The sequence below is a fragment of the Paramisgurnus dabryanus genome, chromosome 17, assembly GCF_030506205.2.
Source record: "Paramisgurnus dabryanus chromosome 17, PD_genome_1.1, whole genome shotgun sequence".
NCBI lineage: Eukaryota > Metazoa > Chordata > Actinopteri > Cypriniformes > Cobitidae > Paramisgurnus > Paramisgurnus dabryanus.
In genome coordinates, this window is record NC_133353.1 from 22,529,663 (window position 1) to 22,545,430 (window position 15,768).

General features: G+C 35.7%; 1 long non-coding RNA gene across 4 annotated transcripts; it reads right to left on the minus strand.

Moving 5' to 3' along the window:
* Nucleotides 1–11,311: 11,311 nt before the first annotated feature.
* Nucleotides 11,312–13,647, minus strand: LOC135778367 (uncharacterized). 4 transcript variants are annotated; one of them, XR_010544548.2, is made up of 5 exons: nucleotides 13,429–13,647; nucleotides 12,584–12,637; nucleotides 12,330–12,472; nucleotides 12,049–12,143; nucleotides 11,312–11,869 (listed from the first exon to the last, which is right to left on the minus strand). It is a non-coding gene; the product is annotated as an uncharacterized lncRNA (long non-coding RNA). The 4 variants fall into 4 exon arrangements; XR_010544547.2 differs by having other exon boundaries at nucleotides 12,330–12,483; XR_010544545.2 differs by having other exon boundaries at nucleotides 12,584–13,647.
* Nucleotides 13,648–15,768: the final 2,121 nt, after the last annotated feature.

Consider the following 15,768-nt stretch of genomic DNA (forward strand, 5'->3'; position numbering starts at 1 on the left):
CTTCTGTGCTGCATTGGCGCTTGAAGATTAGTGCTGCAAACGTCAATTTACATATGCATTGTGTAAAACCAAAGTTAGCACTAATGTGTTCGAAACTGCAGAATGCAATATTTATTTACATACACACACGCACACACACACACACACACACACACACACACACACACACACACACACACACACATAAATATATATATATGGTTCGAGGTGGTGCGAAAGAGTGGAGGCAGGGATTAATTTGCATATTCATATCTATGGTCCGAGCTGTGGAGTTGAGTTAGAAATTAATTTGCATATTCATATATCTGCATATACTAAATGCGGCAATGGTGTAAAGTTACAATTAATCTGTTTTAAGCATGAAGAAATTACTGTTACCTGTAAAATTTTTACCAATGTTATTATGATGTTCAAAGATGAGTTTTAACTGTTACAATTCTTGACTACAGTGAGACTTTAAAGAAATGAAGTCATTGTACACAGGGGCATTAAATGGGGGGAAAATGGAGACACAGGGCCCTGGCAGGGACACTTGAAGATCTTGAAATTATGCTTATTATTTTACAATAATACTGCCTTTCTGTGCTGCTTCTCTGTTTTGTGCACTTTAGTACACATCTATAGACGCCTCCCACGAGCACAGCATGCACGCAATGCACATTATTTTATTTGTTGTTGAAAAATGATGCAAAGCGCTGATTGGCTGTGAAGAAGAGCAGACTCATCTCAGCAGAGAGTTATTTCAATGTGTTGATTTCAAGAGTTGCAACCCTAAAGAAGGACAGTAAACCAAATATTTGTTTAGATGTTACATGTACAGATGGTATAATGTGTGTACGTGTTACGCAACTTAACTTTTTAAATAAGAAGAACAAAAAAAGGTGCAAAAATGACCAGTTCCACCAGTTTCATACTTAATCCGAGACATTCCCTTTCCAGGAAACTCACGCTGTGTAGTGTCGCTATGGGAACACTATACCCAATCTGCCAGATTACGTGTGCCTGTGTATAAAAAGGACAGCTAAGACCTTAGCACCCAAGCTACAGGGGTAGAAATGAGATCCAACTTATAGACGGTTTCATCGGACCCACGTGATAAATGTCTGGATCAGAACTTTACTTCCGTTTTCGTTTTTTTAATGGTCTGACTAGTTGCTAAACTGATCTCTTGAACAAATGCCTCGTCGAAAATAACAAATGATTTGGTTTCCTACTGTAGGTAATCTATGTGTTGTTTTTTTGCTTGTTATATAAATAAACTAAGTTTAAAGTACTTTGTTGTTATTTATTCTTAGCGGAGTTTACCGGAAGTTACGTGCGGACCGCGACAGCCGCTTGTTTATGTTGTTACTGCTGAAACCATCTATAAAACTGTACAAAAGTGAGTGGTGAGGAGCAGTCTGCCGCATCACAGACATCCTGGGCCGAGGTACCTGTCTAAATGCTTTAGATGCTGCCATACGTCTAGTTCAATGCACTCTGCCGGTTAAAGTAGATAGCCTTCCAAAGGCTTCATAAGCAAATGAGATAGACTGAACTATCCATTTACTCAAAGTCTGATTGGCGGTCGAGAAACTTTTCCGGGCCGAATCAAAGCATTAAAAAACCATCTCAGTTTTTCTGAACGTCTTCCTGAGCTGTTCTGCGCACATACATGCACTGGACACAGAAAATTTTACTTCTTTTGGCTTATAACTTAAAGGGTGGAGGGCAAAATGCCTGCAAAATTACAGGGCGTGTTATGTTGTTTAGAACCTTAGGAATATATAAGCCTTAACCATGCCTGGAGCAAACTCAGGACAGGTTGGCGAAACTGAGATAACCTCTAAATCTCCTACCCTCTTAAGGGCGGTAATAGCTAAGAAAAATATAGTTTTTAGTGTGAGAAACCTCTCCGACACTGTATCCAGTGGCTCAAACGGTGCCCCTGATAAGCCCTCCAGCACCACGGACAGATCCCACGGAGATAGTCGAGTGCATCACAGAAAACGCATAACTAGTTGGTCTCTACCTAATAGGGGACCAACCACTAAGGTGTAGAAAGCAGATAGAGCTGCCACATAAACCTTAATGGTCCGAGTAGACAGCCGTGTTGCAAACATTCCTGCAAAAACTCCAGAACTAGACCTACTGGGCAGTTAAGTGGGTCATAAGGGTGCTTCTGACATGACGCAGCAAAAAGCTTCTATTTAAATGAATACCATTTAAGTATGACATTTAAGGGGTCAATTCCCCTTACCTAAGAGAATAATTTAAGGGTGTTGCATACAGTATAATCCCTTAAACGGTTCTCTTAGGTAAGGGTAATCGTTAAGTGTTTCACGACAGCGACCCAGGTTTGCCGTCATAAAATACTATTGTTGCCATGGAGACGCAACACCCTTAAGTTTAAGGGAAACATAAGGGTGAACTTAAGGGAAAATTACACTTAAGGTGCTTTATGCAATCGGGCCCAGGTCTTGAGACAAAAACCCGACATCTTTCCATATTCATAGGGCACAAAGACATGTGCACATAACCTGTTAAAGCAACACTAAAGACTTATTGCTCTTTGCTCCCCCTACAGGTTAGAAGCGTAATTGTTCATTAGCACTGTCGTAAATACTGCAGCATAGCTAGCTCTGATTGGATTGTAGGTTTGCCGTAAAGCAAGTTTTTTCACTCGAACTACAGGACCACTACCCGACGGTTGGAAACTTCTTTAGTGTGGTTTTGGCCGATAGAGGGCTGCAAAGCGAATGTGAAAGTGCCATTCACACTGTTTTGGGTGGATGAACCACTGATACTTTTTTGGAAACGTTATTTTAAGGTAAAAAAAACTCTTTGGTGTTGCTTTAAGGGGAGGACAAGGCCAAAATAATAAACAAAACAATCTTCTTTAGAATACCATCTTACTTGAATCAAAATGAACGAAAATAAATTACAATCGTTACTTAACTCGCTTTCTAAAAAAAAGATATTATAAAGATTTTTTATTCTTTACTATAAAGATATTCAAAATAAACTAGCCAGGGATAGTCAACGCCAGTAATCTTTGTCTGATTCAAAATCATTGTGGTTACTTTTACTGTACAAATGAGACTGAAAAAGGCGACCGGAAAGAGAGTCGAAAAGTGGCTGCATGGGGTGCCAACTATCTGTGGGTGTGTAATTATCCAATCAAATTCGAGCTTTGGATGCATAAACAAAATTTACTCGTGCAACTACACCGCAAGTGACACGGAAGTGATGTATTTCAGCGTTTTCCAATCAGGTCTGCCCCGTCCATCTTGAAAAGTGAAGCTGCTGGCTTTTTGATCACCCCCTGGTGGCTGGCTGCAGTACAAGTCATAAACCCCGCCCTCTCCATGCAAACGAACGGGACTCGGCTCTAAATAAAAAAAAATATTTACACTTGCAATAAAATATTCCGAAAAATAGTTTTGGTACTTTAAGGTAGTTGTTATCATGCTGATATATGTTCATTTGTTCATTTTTGTGCTAAGTTTCTTTAATTTGATGATAGAAACAGGGAGCGCCGTTATGATTGGAGTGGTTGAATTGGATGCGCGAGCGCTTGGGCGGAAGTTTGATATTGCGGCTTTACCTCTTGCTCCACGGACGATTCCTTCTTCGCATCCCATTGCTCCAAACTGACGTTTTTACATAACATGGCAGCGCTCAATGTCTGACATTATTTGCTTCAATTTATTACAATGGAAGGAACATCACGTCGCTTCGTCCATCTTTTTTTACAGTCTATGGTTCCAATCAAAACACTGTGTGCAAGGGGGAAATTATTCATCCTTTTTTGTTTCACTGCATCTGTAACACTTTAATACTTTAAACGATTGATTACTGATAAGTAAGTTATAAAGTATAAAAATATTCGTAGATTAAAAGCTCTTGCGCTGGAATGAGCTTCTGTCCCATTCCACCAGCATAGACAAGCATAAATCCCATGCTGGTTTGGTGCTGGTTTCAGGGGCGCTTCTAAGGATTTTGGGCCCCATGAAAAGAATCTTGACAGGGCCCCCAATACAGCTGAGACTTTTTTCATATTAATTTACATAAAATCATGCGCTTTTATGGTATTTTGACTACCAATGGGGTGAGAAAAATGTACTTGAATTAAGTGTTTAGGAAAAAAGAAATCTTATTTCACAATTTTTTTCCCCCCATTGGCAGATCATTTTGCTTGTTTTGAGGACAATTTCACTTAAAATGTATATTAATATGTCTTAAGACTAGACTCATTTACTTAGGTAATTTTGCTCATCAAGAAAAAGCATCTTCATTTAAGAATTTTTAAATATTTCTACTGAAAACAAGACAAAAATACTAAGTAAGAAAGTCAATTTTTGCAGTGTTGAACGTTTAACTAAAACTGTGTATTGTTATTTTTTCCAGCGTTTTCTTGACCTAACATGGGGAGAAAATTGAGTTCCCTTATCATGCACTTTTAACACTAGAACGGCCATCAGCAGTCATTTTAACCGTAACATTTAAATTTATCCATTGCAAAAAAATATTTTCAAGAAAAGAAATTCTTGGTATTTTTTTATTGTTTTCAGTAAAATATCTAAAAATTCTTAAATTAAGATGATTTTTCTTGATGAGCAAAACGACCCAAGAAAATAAGTCTAGTTTTAGACCAAAAATATTACATTTAAGGGATTTTTTCTTGCATTTAGTGTTTAAGAAAAATGTTCAAGATTGTTTTGTTTACCCCACTGGCAGATTTTTTTGCTTGTTTTATGCACAAAATCACTTAAATTTAATATTTTTGGTCTAAAAACTAGATTAATTTTCTTGGGTCGTTTTGCTCATCATGAAAAAACATCTTTATTTAAGAAATGTTAGATATTTTTACTGAAAACAAGACAAAACTAGTAAGAATTTTTATCTTGAAAATAATATTTAATAAATAATATTAAAAATAATAAATTTTGCAGTGTGGTAATTGTCTTTAACACTAGAACAAACAAGGCATCATTTTGACCGTTTTGAAATTTGCATAGTCAATAACTTTGTCTAAATAAATCATAAAGCCTTGCTGCTCCCTGACTTTTCCTAAAACTACATGCATTTTCATTAAAACTAGTTTAAATATTTATTGTGTGAATAAAAACAGAAATATAATAATTTCTATCTATAACGTCCACAGGCAGTCATTTTGCGCTGTTTAAATTGAGTTTGCCAGGTTGATATTCTGCCGGCGCTATAAGTGAAGTCAAGCTGTGTTGCCTGGATTATACAATTTGGGCGGACTGAACCATTTTATGATAATTGAGAGGGGGGAAAGGGGCCCACGGACGTTTGTGTTTCCTAAACAAATTAAAAAAAAATTGATACCAGGAAACAGCAAATAGAATAATTTAAAGTTAATAATTTTTACTATTAAATATTTTTTAGCACCACAATTTTGGGGGCTTCTCTGGGCCCCCTCTTACTCGTGGGCCCTGAGAATCGTCATTGTTTACCCCCCCCCCCCCCTTTACAGCGCCCCTGGCTGGTTTAGCTGGTGGTCATCAGAATACCAGCACCAGAATCCCATGCTGGTCATACTAGCAAGACCAGTGGCCAGTTGCATAAACCTTTAAGACTAGTCTTAAAAGTTAGTCATAAATTTTTTTCTTCAAGACTGATCATAACTGTTTTAAGTATTTTACATAGAAAGGTAGATTGGTCTAATTTAAATCCAAATAATAATACTGATTAGCCCTAACTAATTGCTAGTTAATCTGAATCATTCTTAAGACGCAGTCTTGACGTCACAGAAGAACCAAAACTGCCCGTTTTTTAATGTTAGTTTCTGTCATCGTTTTTTATTGCTTGGATTTAGTGCTGCACAATTAATCGCATCGCAATCGCGATGTCAGCCTGTGCGATTATATGACAGCAAAATGTTGCAATTATATTAAATAAATAAATGTGTGGACTTGTTAACACAAACTTTCTGAAAACAGTTTGATGATTTTCCTTGCTGTTTAAAGAAAGAAAGAAAAACTAACAAAAAAGGGTGGCATGCACGTGTGTGGCATGTGTCATCACTTGTGTTTGCGCAGCGCGGAAATACCAGAGCGAAGATGGATGCAGAAGAGATTGACAGTGATCTGGCCAAAAAAAAAACTCTACGTCTTTTGTATGGCACTATTTTGGATTTAGGATTACTGACACGGAGCACTTGCTACATCACATGGCAATACGAAAAATTTCTAGTTTTACAAATACACATTTAGCATTATCACTAAACTGTGTGTGGATTTTCCTTAAAACCCATCAAGTTGACTCATGATACCATTTATTTTAATCGCAACCGCACATCGCAATATTAGCATCAATAACCGCAATGGGAAAAATTACCCAAATCGTGCAGCCCTACTTGGATTAATGATATATGATGTCTTCTCAGTAAGTCATGTTAGCAGCACTAGGTCAATACATGTTGCCATTGTTGGACTGTGATGAGACTGTGTCAGTTCACAAATCAGAGCAGAGTAGGCTACCGAAAGGTGAAGTCGTTGAACAGCTTCACACGAATTGTTTGGGGATCTATGAGAAATGGGGTTATATTAATATTATATAAGGGGTGTTTGTGCCCGCATCATATTTACAATTTTAAAATCTGGCCCCCAAAGAAGAGTAGTTACATACCCCTGTTTTAGGCCTTAGGCTAAATACATTGATGGAGCTTTGTGGGACTGAATTAAGAGTGAACGCGATACAATCCACTTTGATTCAAACACAACTGCAAAGTTGACATTTCAAATAGTGTACTATTTTAGGTTATGGTGTGTATTTCAGACACAACGTGTGATTAAATAAAAGTGTTTATGTACAGTAAACAAACTTTAAAGCAGATTATGTGTTCCTTAAGTGGCGCTGTCCCGTGAGCGGGACACCTAAGTTTACTTCAATATAGTAAACTTCCATATAGATTTCCATATAGATTTTATGTATATCACAATAAACTATTTATTGTTGGAAAGGTCTAAGCCTCTAGAATAGATATTTCAACAGTGTTTTATAAAATAAATTATGTAGGGAGAGTAATTGATTCAATTTTAAAGAGAGTGTGCCTCTAAACTAGCCTGGGTGCCAGCCGATCTTAGCCCCGCCCACAACATTTTGAGGAACGGGAAGATCGGTCTGGAGTTTCACCGTTGAGTTGCTACTATGCTCGACCCAAAGCTGGTCGAACCAATCAAATTGTCAGGGCGGGCTTTATATGATGATGGACAGATGATCAGTAACGTAAATCAACCACGTCACCAAAGAGCGCGTGTGTTGAATCTGTTGTTTACAACGAAATGGCTGCCGCGGTAGAAATCAGATGTGTGGACTCTGACATTGAGTCTGTTCTAAAAGATATCGACAGAGCATTGATTTTAAAAGAGGAACAGAGAAACGCGAGCAAGGCATTTGTTGATGTTTTTGCCGTCCTACGGGATTCGACAAAAGTTGTCGCACTTATGAAAGATCAAGTTAAAGAAGCAACTAAAATGGGTATCACGGCGATGCAACTCGGTGTGCACGACGAGATGGATATAACAAGCAAACGTAATGGGTATCGTCGTGGATGAAGTTCAACTAATGTACAAATGGTAAGAGATAGTCTTACTGTATGACTTAATGTGATATAAATGAAATGTTGTAAACATAGTAGGTGTTGATGTACGTTCGCAAACTCAGACTTGTAACGTTAGTGTGTGTCGTAGCGAAATAACTAGCAGTTCGGTCAAGCTGCAAATACGTCATTTCAACATACGTCTCACACCCCGTTGCTCTGATTGGTCGTAGGTCTATCCAATTGAGTGCAGAGGCATTTTTCGGTTGAGACACGCCTCATAATTATAGCTCAATGGAGCGGTATCAGACTCAAATTCTGACTAGAATTGAGTATGACAACGTCAGGCTACCTCTAAACATTTATATCCTGCGAAATGTCACTGCCCCCGCCAGCCGGACGCCAACATTTACTTCAGTGTTTTGTTTTGCATGTAAATTCTTATCTAATCATGACAAACTATATATCATTTGAAAGCTCTAAGAGTGAAGATTTCATTTATTCTCACTATTTTGGTAAAGGAATGACATAGTGAGAGCCATTTTCTAAAATGCCACGGGTATACAGGTGGGCCCACGTTGTTGTTATATATTTGTAACACTCTGTTCCAAACCTAAACAATCATGACAAACTATATATCACTGGAAAGGTCTAAGAGTGCAGTTTTCATATTGCATCACCATTTTGGGAAAATTATGATGTAGTGAGAGTCAGTTTCTAAAATGTCACACTGCCACAGTTGGACTCAATTTGTTTTTACATATGTATAGCACTAATACCCTGTTCTAAACCTAAACAATCTTGACAAACTATATATTGTTGGAAAGCTCTAGGTGTGTAGTTTTTATATTTCATTGCCATTTTGGGAGAATTATGATGTAATGAGAGTCAGTTTCTAAAATGTCACGGGGCCACAGGTAGGCCTAATTTGTTTTTACATATTTATAACACTAAAACCCTACTCTAAACCTAAAAAATCATGACAAACTATATCACTGGAAAGCTCTCAGAATGTAGTTTTGAAATTTCAAGGTCATCTGTTGATAGAAATAATGTAGTGACAGTTTTTTGTTACATGCTCCCCGCCCCTGTAGGAATGCATATTAGTTATTATATATTTATAAAACTATATCCTATTATAAATCTTCAAAAATGTTGACAAACTATATATTGTTGGAAAGCTCTAAGAATGTAGTTTTTATAGTTCAAAACCTTTTTCGAGTAATAATAATGCAGTGATAGTAATTGAATAATTTGTGACAAGTGTATGCTGCAAACCGTTGACACCTAGTGGCCGTTGTTGGTAAAACCACTAAAAGTGTAACACAGCGGGTAAAAAAGTTTCTAGAACCAATAAAAACCTCCAGTGACAAACTCCAATGATATTAAACAAAGAAATAAAACTTTGAGAGAGTATGAACGCTTTTCCTCGTCATGGACCTGTACGTTAAATCATCGCGTCATCACTCTCCTGCTGCTCTGTACTGTGCGCTCCAGCTCATGGCAAGTAAGGAGACGCACGTGCCCAGCCCAACATACAGTTCAACATACAGTAAGTGCCGCCTTTTTTGCATAAACATTGTCTTAAATTTTTTAAGGCGAAGTAATGAGTGGTGTATTTGCATTTAGCGCGGGAGTAGAAGAAGCAATTTCCATTTTCACAAGACGCATTTATGTGGCCAAATGTAAATGGTTTTAACAAATGAGATAGCTATTCGATCAGAGAAAACACATGAAGTCAAAAATAAAGGTACAAAGCTGTCACTGGGCCAGTACCCTTTATAAAAGGTCCTAATATGTACCATTTAGGTCCTAATATGTACCATTTAGGTACAAACATGTATCTTTGAACTGCCAATATGTACTTTTGAAGTACTAATATGCACTTTTTGGGTACAAAGGTGTACCTTTTTTGAAAGGGTACTGTCCCAGTGATAACTTTTGTACCTTTATTTCTGAGAGTATACTCATAAACTATCTTTTCGATATAGACTTTTTTATGATGCATTTCCCATCAAGAAGCCTCTCTTGATGGGAAATGCATCATAAAAAAGTCTATATATTTGGCAGATGTAGAGCATAAAAGTGTATTTTTTTTTTGTTTAAACCATTTTTATTTTCTTTTATTATAACAGCTCAGGTATGTTCAAGGAGCAACATGTTTGTGCAATTTCTAAAGATTTTAGTTCTGTTTTTAATAAGGGGTTGGAAATTAATGCTTTTCTTGTTTTATGTTTTTTATCCGATTAATCGATTAATCGAAAAAGAATCGAAAGATTAATCGATTATTAAAATAATCATTAGTTGCAGCTCTAATCAGAACTACTTAAGACTTATGCTTCATGTTTGCATTATTACTTTTGTGAAACATTTAAATTTTAAAATTTTTGTTTTTAAAAATAATATGTTATGGAATTATTTTTATTTATTAAAATAAATGTAAACTGCTATAACAATTTAATTCTTTAATATTTTCACCTCCTTTCACCCCCAAAGTGTTTTCTTTAAAACAAGACCAAGATTAGGCTTCAAGACCAAAAAATGCCAGAGTTATATTAATTTGAAGATGTATATCACAATTTCACCCCCCCCACACACACACACACTCTAAGGGTATTTGCACCACCTAAGGGGTTAAGATTACAAATATTTTCTTGTATTCATTAAGAATACTTTCTATTGTCATTTATAATATGGGCACAGTGTGCGGGTTGATTTAGGAATCAGTGACTATTAAAACTCCAATACTGTATGTCACAGTATTTCCACCAGAGGTCACTGTAACATCGCAGAATTATATTTTCATTTGGCAATAACTACAGATCAAATTCTTTGTATATCTGATTGCGCTTCTCAATGTGGTCAGATTCAGTGTTTTACTTAAAGCTCCGTCCATTACAGTAATCACTACTTCGTTACTCTTTCAAATGTTGCCTAATTCTCACAAAAAGAAGAAAATGAATAGAAATGATGAAAATGAAGAGAAGAATTTTGAAGCCTATATACAAAATATACCAAACTTGCTGTTAAAATGATGTACATGATCCTTCTGTTGGAGATTTGTCTGTTTGGTTAAATCAATGCACCTGAATATTACTGTTATTTAAAGTTTTTAAAAAAGTGAAATTTGTTTAATATAGATTCAGCTTCAAACTGTTTGGCGAAATGCCATCCTTTCATTTTCGAATGTAAATGTTCGTTAGTGTACTGTAGCTAATTTGCTTAGATCCTAAAAATCTTAATTGTTACAGAAATTAAAATCTGAAAAATTTATTTAAATTTAACATTGTTGTTCACCAGTTTTGAGGCTATCTGTACTGTCTATTTAAAAGTAAATTAAATGTGCCAAGAATTTAAAGAGCTGATACATCATCTGTGCATAATGGTCTAGCATTATTGTAGATTTGACACTATTTTGGTGCATACAGAAGACTGTAAAAACTAATCTATAGAATTTACCCAATAAATGTGAGGTAACAATTTGCATCGACTTTGGTGGGGTAGATTTAATCCCATATATTGAGTATAAGCTATCTCAAGTAAAAAGCTATTAAATACTTGCATAAATTGGGTAACAATACCTCACATTTATGTATATTCAACAGCTACTTACTCATTAAAATTAGGTAAAAATTATCTCTTCAAATCAGTTAATAGTTAATAACAATTATTTATTCAGAAAAGGTAAAATGTACCCCCCACAATAAAGACATTTAGATGGCTCATCCGATCAATATTTTTAATCCAAAAAATCCTGTGAAACACTCAAAATATAGTGCAGCACAACAGCTTTACACCACAATTTCAAGTAATGACCCCTGTTTTATAACTTTGCATTGGTATTCCTTTTCTGTCAATCTGGGGGAAATCACAGAGTAATGGAGTGGGCTGGATGGATTTGTGTCTGTGTGTGGAGCAAATAAGGGAAAATAAGAAAAATATAAAACTACACTCCATTACAACTCCATTAAAAGTATGTCCAGACAAAAGATCCTCTTCGAACAAGAGGGAAAATGTGTGTCTACTGCATGAGCTTATTTTTGAGGCTGTGGACCTTTTTCAGTAGTTTTTCTCCATCAATTTCCAAAAAAAAGTTTTTGAAAAGCTTCAAACGTGTTCTTCAGCTCCTTTGGATATTCGATGTTGATTGCATAAATGAGTCCCATCAGCAGTATGCATGCCTTTGTTCAGCTTCCACATCCTTCCATCACTTAGTTTTCTCTGGATCACAATAGACAAATCTGATGGATCCTCCTCAGCCATGACATTGTGCTTCACAATCACCTTCTTTGTTCTGTCTGTGTAGTCCTCACATTCCTACTGTACATGTTAAAAGAAACAAACAAAAAGCATACACATTTTTATTTTATTTAAGATGCTGTTTCAATATATTTCAGTTTAAAAGGACAGTAGAGGGGGAGTGGAAGGAAAAAGGAGAAGGTGGATACGAGAGGAGGATACCTTGAGTTAGTCAAAAATCTGTTATCAATATGACATACCTGGCAGTCATGGAAAAGATCTTCTTGTCTTTCACCGAGGTAGTTAATGAGGCAGCAGACAACAGCATCTCTTTTTTTCCCTCAATGTTCTGTGTCTGTAGGGAGATATAATTTAGTGATAAGACTGTTAGCGGAGTGGGGAGTGATTTACATATACTAAGACTGAATTCCGGCCCTGCAACTTGCATTTCCAATTCATTTTCCCATAACTAAAGGCTATAGTTAAGGTAACTATACCTTTAAGGACAATGTGATTTATTTTATGTGGAAAACTTGCATACCTGTACAGGATACACTTGTGGTGGGGACGTGGGTGGATGTGTAAACACTAGAACTGGTAACAGTGGTCTATCAGTGAGTCTCTGCTTGTGGAGGACAGACAAGAGGAACTGAAGATAGGGCAAATTGTGTCCACAGACTCTGCCTGCAACAGAACTAAAAACAAAAATTACACAAAACAAATTATCAGACATGTACCTGGGTTAGATTTTTACAGATAATTTTGTGTTTACCTCAATATAATGCAAATACTCACCCCCTTTAGTTATTCGGGTGGGTGTTTAATACGCAAAATGGACACAGATCATCACTGCAACATACACAAACAGTATAGATTAAATAATACTTTAGACAAACACAGAATAGACAAGCATTTCTATAAAATTAACTATAGCTCAATGTTGATGTATATACATCTGAAAGATCAGACAAGTAAACTGACAGAGTTTTGCATTCACTATGCATATTAAGCTTAACTAAACTCAGAGAATCTCCTAAGATGGTCTGACTCTGAGGACATTGACAGTTTAACTGATTTTAAACCAAAGTCATGTTTCTCATGTTGTGAATCTCTGTCACATGTGTGTTGTGAGAACAAAGCACTTACATTTTACAGTACAGTATACAGCCAAACAGACGTCAATCATCGATGGATTTAAATCATATGTGCTTCAAGTGTAGCCTAAACAGTATTTCTGGAGGTTGCTGAACAGGTCGCACGTATATAATGGCGGGTACACGTGTGAAGTTTTGCAGCAATCAAAACGATTCATTCAAACTGATTCGCGAACCAATTCAAAACTTTTGGCCCGTTTGCTTAGTAAAGAATCGACTCAAAAGACTAATTTATTTGCAATACTTTGTAAAGAATCGACTCATACGAATCATGAATGCCTCAGAAACACGAGACGGCAATTTTAAAATAAAATACACATTTCGTAATGAATTAAAATACAGTAACGAAAGAACGCCGCACAGTGTAACGAAGTAAAAGTACATATTTTCCAAAATCTTACTCAAGTAAATGTAACGGAGTAAACTACCCACGTCTGCTCATAATTAAAAAATATATACAGCACTCCTAAATGCTAAATAGCTTACCTTCACTTTTGCTGTTCGATGGCAGCCAGAGAGAGGATCCAGCGTCGCCCACACTCACTCAAAAACACGTCCTGACGCATGTGCAATTTGAAGCAAAAAACTCACGGTTTGGGGGTACATTTTACTGCATTTTTCTATGTGATGGTTCTTACTGTTGACGAATGGGTAGCATATGTAGAATTTACCCATTACGTTAGTATTCGTTGGCTAGCTGCAATAATCATGTTCATTTTATATGGTTTCCACAGATTATATTTACCACTCTCCAAAATCACTTTTTTCAGTGGAGGGTGGATATAGAAAAAAATAAAAAATAAAAATAAAAACTGAGGGTGGATATTCACAGCTGTGCTTTAAATGGTTGGGCAATAATAATTTCAATAGATAGGAACATAATTATTGATGAAAATAAAGAGGTAAGATGATTCTAAGATTAGACTAGATGATTAACAAAACTTAAAAAGACTTGAAACAAATACAGATTACAGGTAACCACCAGAGGAAATTGTCTGTTTACAAAGCCACACAATAGATATTTCTTTGTCCTTTTTGTTTTGTTTTTCTGCTATAAGAGTATGAAAAGTTATTTTTTATAAATCATTTTATCAAAAATGATTTTCACATACTGAGTTTTCTATTGATAAGCATATTCACATCATAGAAGCCCTTGCTGTTTTATTTTTCATCTTCTGGTGGAGCATGTGGCTGTGCTGAAAAAGGCATAGGAAGGGTGGTGGATATATACAAACAGACATTTGTTTACAAAGAAACAATGAATTGATTTATGTATAAAATGTTTTTTAGTCCTTTTGTTTTTTTAGAAATACAAGAAATGTGAACACTTTTATGTTTTTATGATATACTGTCAGCAAAAAAATAGTCTAGAGATGTCAATGGGGCAGTGCCCTTTCAAAAAGTACACCTTTGCACCTATATTAACTCAGAAGTAAGTACATACAGGTACCAAAGACAGCATATATCAGAGGTATACATATCTGTACCTAAATGGTACATATTAGGACCTTTCAAACAGTACTGCCCCAGTGATAGCTTGGGACCATTTTTGAGCATTTTTTTCTGAGTATATCTGGTAGTGGGATGAATGGATACACTCCCATTCATTACATTTAGATTTAATTAATGCTAGAAAATGTAATGTTATTATAATAAGTCATTATGTCATTATACTTATTCTACTTGCATATTCTATAATAACGTAAAATATCGCTCCCTTAGTATTATAAGGTTCTATCTGCAGTAGTAGTTGTGAGATATTGAGCTTCAACGTTTTTGCATTCCATTCGACTTTGTAGAATCTGTTTGTTTTCTAAATAAAAAGTCCTACACTTGAAAAAAGATATATCGAAAAAAAAAACATCACATAATGTAGGTTGTCACAGAATAAGAATATGTTAATAACTCAATTTTGACAAAAAATGTCAGATAAAACGGCGATATTATAATATATAATTTTCTCAATATATGACAGCAGATCTTCTAGAAGAAATCAAGTTCAACCAATATTGTTAACGTATGTAGTGCTAGCAAAAACATTGTGTTTGTCTCATGTATCTTACAACCTCCCTGCATAATGCAAAATAGTAGGAAACAGCACAATTCCTGATGACAAAGAAAACATAAACAGCCTCTACTTCATTGACATTTGGTCTAAAAGGACCCACCGGAAGGGTGTCTTAGGTCATATCCTGCCATTGAAATACAGGCACTAACCCACTCAACACAAACACAGGATGTGACCCATCATTGTATTTATCGGTAGCAGGCAGGCAATAGAGACAATGGCGAGGGGAAATGTTGTATGTCTGTTTCTGTAAAAATAGAGAAAAGAATATAACCTTCCATAAGGAAAACTGTTAGATATGATTACAGTATCTTTATAATTTCCGAGATCAGTTCATGTAGGTTTAAGTTCAGTTTGCGATTAGTTTTTATTACCTGTCATAGTTCTAATCTAATGAGTTAAATAATCAATTTACAAAATAATAAAAGTTATTTTTATGTGATTTACTGTTTTCTATAAAAAAAATTCTACAAAATGTCAAGAACATTTTGTGAAAATATAACCTTGATATATTTAAAGGTCACGTTCTTTCTGATCCAATTGTTTAAACACTAGTTAGTGTGTAATGTTGCTATAATAGTATAAATAATACCTGTAAAATGATAAAGCTCAAAGTTCACTGCCAGCCGATATATTTTATTTAAAGCAACACTATGTAGTTTTTTTACCTTTAAATAATGTCTCTAAAATTATTTCAGTGAAAGAACAACTTTTAACTTGACAAATTGTACTGTTGCTGCAATCTGAGCAGCCTCCTT